General features: G+C 34.3%; 2 non-coding genes across 2 annotated transcripts; both read left to right on the top strand.

Annotated features, from left to right (window-relative positions):
- Window positions 1-2992: 2992 nt before the first annotated feature.
- LOC128040864 (small nucleolar RNA R71) lies at window positions 2993-3099 on the top strand. The gene has a single exon (XR_008195670.1). It is a non-coding gene; the product is annotated as a small nucleolar RNA R71 (small nucleolar RNA).
- Window positions 3100-15026: 11927 nt separating this feature from the next.
- On the top strand, window positions 15027-15134 carry LOC128040815 (small nucleolar RNA R71). Its single transcript, XR_008195621.1, has one exon. It is a non-coding gene; the product is annotated as a small nucleolar RNA R71 (small nucleolar RNA).
- The last annotated feature ends 210 nt before the right edge of the window (window positions 15135-15344 follow it).

Here is a 15344-nt window from a genome sequence, read left to right as displayed (position 1 = left end):
ATTTGTTAAGGGCATCTCATTCCTCCTTCATATATTTTCGGTTCTGTGGCACTTATCGCAGTTCTTTACATAAGCGTAAGCATCTTTAAATAGTGTACGCCAAAAGAAACCTGCTTGTAAAATCTTTGCTGCAGTACGTGAACCACCAAAGTGTCCCCCACTTGGAGATGAATGGCAATGATACAATATCTCAGCAATCTTGCTTTCAGCTACACACTTTCGGATTATATTATCTGCACACTGTTTAAACAAAAATAGATCCTCCCAAAAATAATACCGACTATCATGAAGGAATTTCTTCCTTTGTTGGTATGTCATTTCTCGAGGAATTATTCCACATGCAATATAATTGGCAAAATAAGCAAACCAGCATATTTTATGAATTTGATTTACCTCAAATAAGTGTTCATCTGGGAAATTCTCGTTAATAGGCACAAATGACTGAGATACCTTATCTTGCTCCAACCTCGATAGGTGATCAGCTATTTCATTTTTGACACCTTTTTTGTCTTGGTTCTCAAGGTCAAATTCTTGGAGTAAAAGTATCCAATGAATTAGCCTTGGTTTTGCATCTTTCTTCATGAGCAAGTATTTAATGGTCGCATCTAAAAAACAGTAGAGTTCATTACTTGCAAGTCGATCTAACATCTGATCCATAAAAGGCAAAGAAAAATGGTCCTTCCGAGTGGTTTTGTTCAACTTTCTCTAATCAATCTAATCAATACAGATTCTCCAATTGATAACAGTTCTCATTGGAATTAACTCGTTACGCTCATTTTCAACAATTGTGATTCCACCTTTCTTTGACATACACTGCACCGGACTTACCCACAAACTATCTGAAATAGGATAGATGATTCCTGCATCTAACCATTTGATCACTTCCTTTCTTACAACTTCTTTCATGATAGGATTGATCCTCCTTTGCCCATCAATTTGAGCTTTTTCACCTTCTTCTAAAATTATTTTATGCATGCAAAAAGAAGCGCTTATAGCTTGAATATCAAATATGGTCCAACCAATTGCTTTCTTAAATTTCTTTAAAATAGCAATTAGTTGCTCCTCTTGATCTTTCGTCAGTTTCGTTGAAATAATCATAGGAAAAATAGAAAAATCACCTAAATACACTTATTTTAAATGGGATGGAAGTACCTTTAGTTCAAGTTTAGATGGTTCTTCAATTGACAACTTGGGTTGCACAAATTCTCTAACTTCAAACTCCAACGGTTCAAATCGTGTGGATTGAATAAAATTTCTCAGATTGGCTTCCATCAAAGCCATGTTTTCTTCACCTTCTTCATCCTCCAAAGGGTTAAGATCTAAGGCTTTCTCCAATGGATCTTCTTCAAAATTGCTTTCCATAGAAACCAAGGTTTCTATCTCTTCCATAACTGAACACTTTTCTGTCAGATCGGGAAATTTCATCGCTTTAAGAGGTTACCGTTCTGCACATCAAGTAGCATTCTTCCCATGGCTAAGAAAGGTCTCCAAAGGATGATCGGCACTTCCTTGTCTGCTTCAAAATCTAAGACAATGAAATCAGTAGGAAAAATAAATTTTTCAACTCTTACCAAAACATCCTCGATCTTTCCATTGGGAAATGCTAAAGATCGATCCGCTGGCTGAAGCGTCACAGTTGTAGGTCTTACTTCATCTATCCCTAACATCTTGAAGATAGACTTAGGAATCAAGTTGATACTCGCTCCTAAGTCACGCAAAGCTTTAACATAGTAGGAGTCACCAATGTTACAGGGTATAATAAAGCTTCCTGCGTCTTTCAATTTCGGTGGCAATTTGTTCTGCAAGAACGTACTGCACTTCTTTGTCAAGGCAACAGTACTCAGTAGTTTCTTGGACAGTATATCCTTCATAAACTTTACATAATTTGGCATTTTTTCTAAAGCCTCCACCAATAGAATATTGATGTGTAACTCCTTGAAAAATCCAAAAACTTCTTGAATTGCACCTCCTATTTCTTCTTGTGTTGCTGCAATCTTTGCAGATATGGAGGTGATGGAACTTTCGATTGAACTTGACAACTTTTCTGAGTTGGTAAATCTGCATCCAAAGAAGATGTTAAAATATCTGAATTCACTAAGTCAGGGTTTACATTGTCAGACTTTGCATTTTCTGATTCCTTTGGTATAGGAACTTCAACAGCTGGTTGATTCTTCTCAACGGGCTTATCTTCGACATCAATTAATCGGGGTTCTAGAATTTTACCACTGCCTTGATATGTTCTTTACCCAAATTTCTTGGATTCTCAGTATCGCTCGACAAGGTTCCTTGCGATTTATTACATAGCTTCGTAGCTAACTCACCCATTTGGTTTTCCAAATTTTTCAGTGTTGCTACTTGGCTTTGGATAAAAGCATTATTCTTTGCCATGTACGCTTTCAACAAGTTCTCCAAACTGTTGATACCTCATCTTGAGGTGGTTTTGGAGCTTACTGATTAAACCCTTGAGATTGGTTGGGTCTTTGCTGCAATAAGTTGTTGTTCGGTCCATTTCCTTGGTAAAGTTAGGATGATTAAGCCATGAAGGATTGTAGAAGTTGGACGGGGGTCCTTGCCCACTCCTATTTTGATATTGGTTTCCCACATAGTACATTTACTCGGGATTTGATGGACAATTCTCAAAAGAATAGCCTCCCCACAGTACACATAGGAAACTATTTCAAACGGACTTGGTGGCTGAGCTGCAAAATTATTACTACTATTGGCGGTTAACTATTTTAACATAGGGGAAATAGACGATACCTAAGCTGATAACGAAGTGAGGGAGTCAACTTCATAAACTCCAGCTACAGGTCTTCCTGAAGCTGTTTGATTTTTTGGCCATTGATAGTTATTACTCGCAATCCTCTCGATGATCTCATCAGCCTCATTATAAGACTTAGACAAAATTGCACCATTCATAGAAGCATCTACCATCAATCTTGTATGTGCATTGAGACCATTATAGAATGTCTCCAACTGGATACAATAAGGAATCCCATGATGAGGACACTTACGAAGTAACTCCTTGAATCGCTCCTAAGCCTCATACAAATACTCATCATCCAATTGTTGGAAAGTTGTGATCTCATTCCTCAACTTAGCGTTTTTGCTAGGTGGGAAATACTTAACCAAAAATCTCTCTGCTAATTCTTACCATGTAAATTAGACTTAGTGCCAATGAATTGAGCCATGCTCGTGCTCAATCTCGCAACGAGTACGGAAACAACTTCAACCTCAGTGCATCTTCAATCACACCGGCTATTTTGAATGAATCACTCACCTCCATAAACAATCGAAGGTGGAGATGTGGATCTTCCGTGGGCATACCACTAAATTGGCCCATCGTTTGTAGCATTTGAAACATCACTGGTTTCAATTAAAACTGGGTTGCCTCAATATCTGGCCTTCTAATTCTTGGGTTTAACTCACTGAAAAGTGGCATAGCATGTTATCTGATGTATCGATCCCTATCATCGGCAATGAGGATAGGGTTTCGTACATAATCGACTTCATTACCTTGGTCTTGATTCTGATTTCCAAGGTCCATCTCGACTTGTCTTTGAGCTGTTCGTTCACGTCTTCTTTGTCTGAAAGTTCGCTCAATTTCAAGGTCTATAGGGAGTAAATCGATAATTCGATCTAAGCTCATAAACACCTGAAAAGAAAATCACAAAAATTAAAAAGAATAAGTTAGTAATGTTAGAAATAAATCAAATTGAAAATAAATAATTTCACGAAAAAAATGACTATGGCAACAATTGACAATCCCCGGCAACGACGCTAAAAACTTGTAATGCGTAGGTTTGTGCAAGTTTACACAATCATTATCAAGTAATATGTAAGTATCGAGTTATCGTCTCCACAAGAATTGTTATATTAACAATTTGGTAAATAAAAACACAATATAGTTGAAAAGTGGTGATTAAAATATATTAAACTAAATGCAATGATCCCTAATGCAAATTTTCGTAAGTATGCAAACTAAATGAAATAGATTTTAGTAAAATTAAACACAATTTTGCAACAATTATAACATAAATAACTTAACGTGTCAGGTTTGAAACAACTTAATCACACAAATCTAAAAACTATGCAGATAATAGAGCTTGGTCAGAGTTTTTATGCAACCTACAATTTAATCAAGTTAGGATATAAATTTAGCATGCACATTTCAATTATGTGTCCATTAGCCGACGTCTGGTCAGGATCGCTCAGCTAATTTAGGTGCATTCCAATCACGTATGAACGAAATACATACTTGATTTTAATTAAAACATGATCGATTGAGGCACAAACATTATAAGCATGAATCAAATAAATATTATTTAGTCAAAACAGTCATCCTAGCTTAAATAAAATTAAGCTAACATTGTTGTAAACAAGAAAAAATTACACATAGAAAACATCTTTGGATTAAATTAAAGAAAAGAAAAATTAGACCGAATTCAGAGTGGCTGTCACCCAAGACTCTGATTGACGAGGCTCCTTCGCTTCTTTCCTTTACTCCTTTGATGATGGTTCTCCAAGGTGGCCGACCAAGGTTCTTTAAGAGGCTAATTTTGCTAAAAATCTTTATGCAAGGATGATGATAGGCATGAGGGGGAAAGATAGCTAAGAGAGTTGAGAGAGGAGAGAATGATGAATGAGTGATGGATGATTCAAAACAAGAGAAATGAAATCTTATTTATAGGTGAGGCAAGGGAGCTAGTTTGCTAAAAATAGGAGTGTCCATCTTTTGAAACTTCTTCCAAGGATGGCCGGCCATGAATTGAGGAAATGTGGCTGATTCTTCTTGATTTTTGGTCAATTTGAGTGCCACCACAACTCAAGACTAAGACTCGGTCAACAGGAGATCTTCGGGAAAATCTCTGATTTCTTCAACTCTTCAAGGACCTTGTGTAGTTAAACCAAAAATTGATTTATGATCAGCCATGTGCAGCCGAAAATTGGGTTGACTTGGTCCCCAATTTGGATGGTTTTGCAAGTAGAGAAAACTCTCAAACCTGTCCAAAAATAGTAGATAGTTTAGAGGACCAAATATTATAATTTTGACCACTTCAATTAATTAATTTACGTAATTAATTAAAACCCAATTTATTAATGAAATATTTAAAATGAATTATTAAATATAACTTTATATTTTATTATTTAATTTAATCATGCATGGCTCACTTTATAGCTTAAAAATATAATATGCTCAAACTAATATAAAATAAGTCATTTTATGCATGAAAACTATATAATAAAGCATAAAATCATATTTTAATAATTTCCATGTCCTTCATATTTTGCATATTTCATTAATTTATTAAATAATTACTTGGTTTTAACAACAAATTTAAGTAAGAAGGTGATGAATTATATAGGAAAAATCCTATATATTTTTCAGTTTACAGTACCCTACACTATTTTGTCTTTTTTCTATACAAACGATGCCCTATGTCTAGAGTCTCTTTGAAGTATCCGATCGAATACCCACTTGTATCATTCAATTTCAGTACAAATAATCCAACCTTTTCAGAATTAGATTTAGTTTATAGGCATACTGCACACTCATCTATGTCTAACGAATGTATACACATAATTAGGGAATAAAAAAATTGAATGAAATAGTAGATTAAATAAAATATATGCTTTAACCATTAAATAAAATAAAAGTTTTCATCATGTAATCCCAACCTTATGTAATTTAGATCAAGGGCGGGCAATTAAAATTCAAGTTAAAAATAACACTTAACATTGTTTCGAAAAATTCAATTCACGAGAGAACAAATTAAGAAATAATGGAAGAACTTAGGAAGATGGTTATCGCCAAACAATCCACCATCCAACAACATAGTGTTCTGTGGTGGCTTAGAGGAACGACCTTTAGTTTCCTCTTTCTGTTTCTACTCAACTGCTACACTCTATTGTTGCCTCCGGATCACTACAGCCTTTGGGGTCACACGGTCATGTCGCCAGACCATATAACAGCCTGATGCCGTGTGGAAAAACCTGAACTTTAAGTTCAATAAGACACACGACACAGCCTGTGTCCCAGGCTGTGTGTAACTAAAAGACTTCATTTTCAAGCCAAAACAACCACCATTACTTAGACACGAAGCCATATCATTTCCAACCAAAATCACTTTTTCAAAAAGACATATAACATACCTAAAACATACCAATTCATACAACTTATGTGCCTAACCAATGTGCCCTCATTGACACAACAATTTAATACATAAATAACAATCTTACATACCAGAGCTATAAACAACATAATAGTTTCATTTAAATGCCAACAAACTTTTCATTTCCATCAGCCAATACTAAATCAAAGTGACCAATTCTAGGTCTATCTACAAGCAACACACCAAAACAAGCTATCATTTGTTTCACCAATTACCAGGTTATGCATACCATTCATAAAGCTCAAATCATCAATTTACCAATACATTCAATAAGGCATTTCAACTATACACATCACATTCGAAAAGAGTTCGTTATAACACATGAACTTAACATCATTAAACAACTTTAACTTAATTACAAACTCATCTATAAATCTACATCCATTATCTTCGAAGAGCTATATACTTGCCACAAACCAAAATAACCAAATCGAAAACTATCGAAACAAAAACTGGATAGTGTGAGCTCCAAAGTGGATCTGCCTTATTAGTTCTACAAAACGATAACTACAAAAAGACAAGAACAAATCAATTAAGCTTCAGAAGCTTAGTATGTTCATAAATAAAACTCAAAATCAACTTACCTCAATTTACATTTGAATACAAAGTGAACTTAAATTACTTTATCTAACAACCATGTACAAGATCATATAAAATTAGTGTTGAAACATTTGTTCATTTATATATTTGATATCCACAATGGTTCAAACCAAATTCATTCATATATATAAACAACTCTATTTTTCATCACATCAGTGCTATAATGAAACATAATGATACGATTATTCTTTTACAACATTATAATGAATATAATCAAAATCTATTAAATAGTTTTAACACTATTCAAATGATTTCATAGCAAGATGACTCGATACTCGGGTTATCCAAAAACACTCCAAAGAGCTTCAAAATGCTAATAAAGGCACCAAAGTGCAATCCCGTACAAGCGTGTTTTAACCTTATTGGCATGTCAATCCTATCCTAATCGTTTACTACGTTCAAACAAGCATTTTAACTGAATTCAGTACATTAACAAATCGGATGCAGTTCCATTATAACCATACATATATTTTAATCCATTAAATTAATCTGAGATCATATAATTCATATTTCACGACCATTTCCCAACTTTGAAATACAAACATATTCACTTTATACTTAATTATAAGCAATTTATAATCAAATTTCCAATACCCAATATCCATCCACTTTTCAATTTCAACAACTTCAATCAATATAAGTTATAACCATATATATTTATCCATCTATTCTAAAAACTTGCCAAAATACGGTAGTTAACCACACACGACAACTACTCGACGACTTTTCCTTTCCCATGTTTATCAACCGATTGATCCGTTTCGTGGTCTAAATGTCATAATATATCTAAATTTACATTTTTTTCCTTTTAATAACATTTTATACCTTTACCCTAAACTTTTACATTTCTTTCAATTCAATCTCTAAAACAAAAAATATTAAAATTTTCACATTTAACCCCTAATATCCATAACCGAATTTCACAGCACCCCTATACAGCCTTTAATCATTCAAAATTTTGCATTTTAATAGGTCTAATTTTACAAAATTTCATATTAGTCCCTAGGTTAAAAACAATAAAAATTCTTGTACAAAGTAGTATTAAATAATAATCAAAAGCATAAATCTTTCATCTAACATAAAAAACAACTAAAATTCATTAATGGAAAAATCCAAAATCTTTAACAGTTTTGAAAATTGAGATACATGTTACCTGGACCTAGCTGCAACGATCTCATAAATATAAAAATTACAAAAAAAACGGATGATAAAATAACTTACATGCAATTATCTAAGCTTGGCCAAATCTTCCAAGGTGTAAAAATGGAGGTTTAGTTGTGGAAATGAAAAATGAAGAAGATGATATTTTTTAATTTTTTTTATTAATATTATTACATTAATAATTAAATTAAAACATAAAACATATAAATTATGGTTCTACCATCCATTAACATTATTATGGTCTATTTGCAACATAAAACCTCCCAATTCCACTAATTAAGCCATTTAGTCAATAAACTTTAATAGCGATTAAGTTTTATGTCTTTTACAATTCAAACCTTTTTCCTTAATTAACTAACCAAACATTAAAATTTCTAAACCAAACCTTCACATACTAATATGAGAACTCCTTAAATATTTAATAAAAATATTTTTAGCCTCTGTTTATAAAAACGTTCGATACCTTATTTTCTAAAACCACTTAACTTTCAAGACATACCATTTGTCTTCACTATTTATTTCAAAAGCTAAAATTTGTCAAGTCAAAATTCGATATAAAATAACAGTTGACTTATATGAATTCAATAATAATTATTATGGACTTACTCATCAAATTTGCTGTCCCGAAACCATTTTTTCCGACACCACTGAAGAAAAGGTTGTTACAAGTCTCCTCGCCTTAGAAAATTTCATCCTTGAAATTTCTTAACTGAAAATAGGTTCCGGTACTGTGATCTCACGTAGCTTCCTTAACTCTATGTCGGTGCCATAATAACTTAACCAGCGGTACATGTTTATTTTGTAATTATTTCACTTCCCGAGCTACAATTCTAATTGGTTCTTCACTATAAGTCATATAGGGTTGCAATTCTATCTCATCCGCAAAAAAGTACATGTAGTGATTTAGAGTGATAGCAACGAAGCATCAAAACATGAAAAATATTATGAATTCTATCAAGTTCCGGAGGTAATGCCAAACGGTAAACTACTGGTCCAGTTCTTTCTCGGATTTCATATAGTCAAATAAACCTCTGACTGAGTTTTTATTTTCTATCCGAATGTAACACTTTTCTCCAGGGAGAGTGTTGTGTGTGAAATGATATGTGATTTGTGCAAGTATGCATGTCGAATCAAGTAATAAAGTGATGAGTGAGTATCGTTCCTATGAGGATCAGATTGAGGAACAAAAGTGGTCAAGTTATTATAATAGAGTGTTATCAATTCTATGGCAAAAACAACGATAAATATATTGTGGCAATTTAAGGAATAATGATGTACGCAATATGTTGAATTAATGAATACTTGGAAATGCAATGGCAAAGCGAGAGTAGAAATGTAATGGCAATTATGAGAATGATTATATGAATAATATGCAACTGAACGAATAAAAAACTAAGGATGCGATAGAAAAGATAGTATGGCAAGGGATAAGGGATATACGATGTTGATATGGAAGGTTAGAATTACTAAAAATCTATCATTACTGTCAAAAATGTCTTGGTAAAATTGTAATCAACTTACTGCTCAGAAGAGTTTTAAAGTGGTCTACTTCTTTCGAGAGCAAAAACCTCAAGTTACCTTGCCCATGCTATAGGCTTTTCTTATGATACCCTGCACTATTTCCTTCTGTACGAACGATGCTCTATGTCTAAAGTCTACTACAAATATTTGTTGAGTACTTCCTCATACCATTCAATTTTGATCCAACTAATCCAAACTTTTCAGAATTAAATTAGTTTAGGGGCATGTTGCACAATCGTTTATGTCCAAGGATTGCACGCATACAATTTAGAAATAAAACAATTGAATGAAACGGTAAATTGATTCGAATCTATGCTTCAACCATTAAAGAAAATAAAAGTTTCATCATGTAATCCAACTTGATGAGATTTAGCTCATAGGTTGACACATACAATTCAAAACCAAAATAACATCTAACACTAATTTTATCATTCAATTCATGGAAGATAAAGTATGAAATACGGAAGACTTAGGAAAGACAACTTTCACATGCACAGTTTACACTCTAGCAGCACAGTGTCCTGTGATGGTTGAGAGGGACTACCTTCGTCTTCCTCTTCCCATCATAACTCAGCCACTACCCCGTATTCTTGCCTAAGGCTCTCTCCCTCTTGTTCGTCCTTTTGGGTTTCCTCATTTTGCTTTTTTATAGGCATTTTCCCTAAGGTAAATCCAACAACCCATGTTTATCTTCTCCTCTTTTTTAAATTATTTTTTTGAACAACCCAAAATTATCTTCTCCTCTTTCTAAATTCATTTTCCAACAACCCAAGATTATCTTCTCCTCCTTTTTAGCTAGATTTTTCTGGTACAAGTACGGTAGGAATAGCTTAGGATACTGAGATGTGATTATGTGTAAGACCATGTCTGAGACATTGGCATCGTTTTGTGATTCGTGTAAGACCATGTCTGGGACATTGGCATCGATATGATATTCGTGTAAGACCATGTCTAAGACATTGGCATCGATATAAGATTCGTGTAAGACCATAGCTGGCTATTAGAATCGATATATGATAGCATGTAAGACCATATCTGGGATATGGCATTGTGCGAGTTATACGAGGATTCTGAGTATCCTTAGCGATTTCAAATGGTTTAACGGGAAAAGTCAAGACAAGAATAAAAGTGTAAACAAAATAAGTGGTACAGGTATGTACGATACTCATACATATATTGAACGAAAGAATATTGATAAATAGATGTGAGCTCCTGTATATTACATGGAAAGGTTTGAGTGTATGTAAGTGTTTAATTTATATAAATGCTTATTAAGGGTATCGAATTTCACATGATGAGTCAATGGATAATTATGAGAAATCCATATAGTTATATTGATTATGAATATGTAATGAATATTGAATTGAATGTGGGATATCTTACATTTCTTATGCATATGTAAATGTGGATGAATTGGTGAGAAAATATTAGATCTATATGAACATGGAAATGAATAAGCTTGTGAGACCCTTGGTTAGCTATGTGTATGGATTCATGGTATAACGGTGAAAGCAAATGAGTAACATTGTAATTTGTAAATGCTTAATATGTGTTACTTGATAAGTTGAGTATATTATCATACAAGCTTACTAAGATGTATAACTTACTTTGTTTTCTTTCCTATGTTTATAGTGTTTCGAAGGCTCGCTAGGGTTGGAAGTCATCAGAGATTTCATTACACTATCCAGCTATCGTTTTGGTATTTCAAAAGCTTTGTGATTTTGGTTATGTGGCATGTATAGGCTAGTTGGTTTATGAAGTGTATAAGTGACCTTTAGCTATTTATGCATATGTGTTTGATATGTATTTAGCCATGAGATTTGGCTTAATAATGATGTAAAGTTTAATATGTATAAGCTATGTTCATATTAGTGGCATGTAAATTTCCTTGTGAAATGGTATATCTTGGAATGTTTGATTATGGCTCAAATACCTCAACAGATATTTGGTGAGTGACATGTATATGTTTGGTTAATTGTGGCTTGACCATGAATGCAAATGTGGTGGCAATGTGGCTTAAGAAATGGTATGTTTAAATATGAATTTGAAATGATACTTTGGTATGCCTTGGTTTGGTTTTAGATTGAATGAATTGGTTGGATATTTAGTTTGAGTTTAAGGCTTGTGATAAATGCAATTGATAGTAAGTGGTGAATGATGAATCATGTAGAGTTGGAATGCTTTGAGCTAGTTTATGGACATTTGATGAGTACTAAAGAAATGGATATACAATGGTATGAAATATACATGAAATGGTCATTTTTGGTTGTCTATTAGATGTGAAATTGATGCCAAAATGATGTGGTTTAGGTATGCATGTGAAAGGTGAGAAATGTGGCTTAAACCAAGTCTATTTTCGTGCCACATGGTCTGAGCACACGGACGTGCAACTCGACCGTCTGCCCTCTGTTACTTAGAAAATTTTTACAAGTTTCAGAAATTTTTGTATGTGATCAGTTTAGTCTCGAACCTTCTCTAATGTATGTTTAAGGTCTTGTAGACTTCTGAAAGGGACAATATGTGTATGATTGAATGTTATTTATTAATGTTAGATTATTTGATTGAGAAATGAATGTTGAATGTTGTGTTTTGATCCGTAATACCTCGTAACCCTATTCTGGCGACGGACACAGGTTAGGGGTGTTACAGTAATGCAACATAAATGCACAATACACCCCCAAACCTAAGGGATGCATTATCCTCAATGCATGGATAGATACATGCCAACTATCTATATATAAAACAATGTCATCGCAAAATATATGCAATGCAATATGTATAAAAGAAAAAGAAAACTTTCCTTGCTTGGACTGTATTGTAGATACTTCATTTTGTCTGACGAGTTGATTTACGAGCGACAACCTTGTACCTCTGCTTCCTCTTCATTGGGGTCAGTTCAACCCCATCCTTCTCGACCTTCGTGAGCTCATCAATCAACCGATCAATGTCACGATCTGGGGAAATTACAATTTAGTAAAAGCAGGTGGAACAACCACAATGCTATCCACTACTGGTGCAACTGAGGGATTTGCTCCTCTTCGTCCTCAGGGTCAGTCTCAATGCTGACAAACTCTATTTTCTTTGGTTCTTCCTTCAGTGTTTTGGGTGCATTCTCTTTATTGGTAGGATTCGTCTCAATAGGTTCTGCGTCACCAACTCCTTCCCCTGTTGTAGTTTACTAAACAAAGGAAATGAAATAACTAAAAGAAATTTAAATTGAAAAAATGAAATAAAAATAAAAATAATTTTTAAGATGTTGAAGTTAAACATCTCAATGATCAATGGACTGTTTGTCTCGCTCTATATGATCACCCTTGTAGTGCTTCAAGCATTATCCATTAACTTTAAATGTCTCCCATGTTTTCATGTCCTTGACATCAACAGCTCCATGCTGATATACGTGAGCTACCAGGCATTGTTCATCAAAATTGAAAGCTTTATTTTACTCTAGCCAAGTGTACAAGGGTCTCTACTCAAATGAATCTTCATCACTTAAGCACTATGAGAATTGTTGTGGTAAAATCTCATGAACTTTTCCTCCATTGATGTTTCTATCAAGTCAATGGCACGACATTCTCCATTCTCATCAGCACATTACTAAGCATTAAATACATTGAATGTAATCTGCTGATCATTCATCCTCATCGTCAATTCACCTTTCAGCACATCAATTAAAGTCCTACCAATAGAAAGAAAAGGTCTTCCAAAAGTAATTGGCACATTATGGACAACTTCTTGTTCTAAAATAAGGAAATCTGTATGAAAGATAAATTAATCTACCCTTACCAGTACAACAATTTTACCTTTCGAATGTGCATAGGATCGATTAACCAGTTGCTACATGACTGCTGTGGGTTTTGCTTTCGAAATTCCCAGTTTCTTGAATATAGATAGAGGCATTAGATTTATACTCGCTCCTAAATCACATAACACCTTACCAACATAATGATTTCCAAGGACACATGGGATAGTGAAACTTCTGGGTCCTTTAACTTTGGAGGCAGCTTATTCATCAACATCGCTGTGCACCCTTAAGGGAGAGCAAAGTCTCAAATTCTCCCAATCTGCGCTTCTTTGACAATATGTCTTTCTTAAATTTTACGTAGTTAGGCATTTGCTCCAAAGCTTTTACTAGCAGTATATTGATATGGAGTTGCTTCAAAACCTCCAAACATCTTTTGAACTGAATATCCTACTTGGAATTCTGAAATCGCTAAGGAAAAGGTAAAGGTGGTTGTCGTTCAGGTTGTTGATATTGTTTTATTGTGGCATTCTTATTGACCACCTAATTTCGGGGTCTTAAAAGGTCGTGAAAACATATAAGAACTCTTGAATGGAACTGGAAAAAAGATGTAACTCCAGTTCCTTCAGAAATGGTATGATCTTTGGTACAAGAAGAAGGGGTTGATCTGTATCATCTTGACTTGGTTTTGATTTCTCTATTTTTTTAAGAATACTGCTTCTCCTACTCGTATTGAATAGAACATGTTGAGGTAAACCTTCTTCATGTAAAAACTGCTTGATTTAGATCGAGTGAATTGTATGGTTTTATGAAACCATGTGTATATTCCGTAGTCAATCCTATTTTTGATAGGAGCAGTTGACAATTGAATCTAACTTTTTCCATTTGATTTTTCCACAACTTTTTGCTGCTTACCCTTTTTAGGTTTAGTTTGTTTACCAGATGACTCTGGGATCTTTACATGATTATTATTCGAGTTATCCTCTCCACCTGTGGCATATTGAGCAACATCATTAAGCTGAGTTCCGCTTCTAAGAGTGATGGCCTTACATTGTTCCTTCCTTTATGAAGAGTGATGGCCTTACATTGTTCCTTCCTTTGTGATCTTAAATTCTCGGTATCACTTGGCAATGCTCCTTGTGGCCTTGAATTTAAAACATTCGCTATTTGCCCCGCATGATTCTTAATAACTCGTAAAGATGCAGCTTAACTCTGGATTACAGCATCATTCTTGGCCATATACTCCTTCAATAAAGATTCAATGGAAGTAGTAGATGATGCTTGACCGTTTTTAGTATTTTGCCTCGGAATAGGTTGAACACAACCAGGCGGTGCATTATTGGCATTCTGTCTTACAGTATTGTTAAAATTCCTTTCACCTTGATTATTCCAACTAAAATTTAGATGTTGCTTCCATCCTAGATTGTAGGTGTTGGAATAGGGTTTATTATTCCAGTTAAAATTACTCATATAGCACACGGATGTTGGGTTTGATGGTTATTCATCAAACACATGATCTTCACCAAAATAAACACATGATAGCTCTGCTGATTTCATCTCCTTAACTATAGTAGGCCTTTTCATTGTTTGAATCATATTAGCCAAAGAAGATATCTGGGTTGTTAACGAGGTGATTGTATCTAACTCTCTTGCCCATGCCAACTTCTGTGGTAGGATATTGAAAATCATTGTTGGCAATATTTCCCAAAGTCTCATATGCTTCATTATAATATTTATCCAACAAAGTACCATTGGCAGAAGCATCAGCTACCATCCTCGTATGCACATTCAGCCGATTATAAAATATTTTCATTTGAGTCCAGCGTCGAAATCCATGCATCGGACACTTCTAAACTAAGTCTTTAAATCGCTCCCAAATATTCATATAGCATTTCATCCTCCAGTTGCAGAAAAGATGAGATGTCATTTCTAAGCTTGGCATTCATATTTAGGAGATTATACCGTAGCAGAAACCTCTGGAAAAGGCCATTCCATGATGCCACTGTTCCCTACAGCAGAGCATTAAGCCATGCTCTCGCACGATCTCTTAAAGAATATGGAAACAATTTAAGTCATATAGCGTCTTCAGGGACACACTGTTGTCTAAAAGAGTCACAAACCTCTAGAAAAAGCCTTAAATGCAGTCT

This window comes from Gossypium raimondii, chromosome 4, assembly GCF_025698545.1.
Source record: "Gossypium raimondii isolate GPD5lz chromosome 4, ASM2569854v1, whole genome shotgun sequence".
Taxonomy (NCBI): Eukaryota; Viridiplantae; Streptophyta; class Magnoliopsida; order Malvales; family Malvaceae; genus Gossypium; species Gossypium raimondii.
The sequence above is the reverse complement of the archived record's forward strand: the minus strand, read 5'-3'. Positions and strand labels throughout refer to the sequence as shown.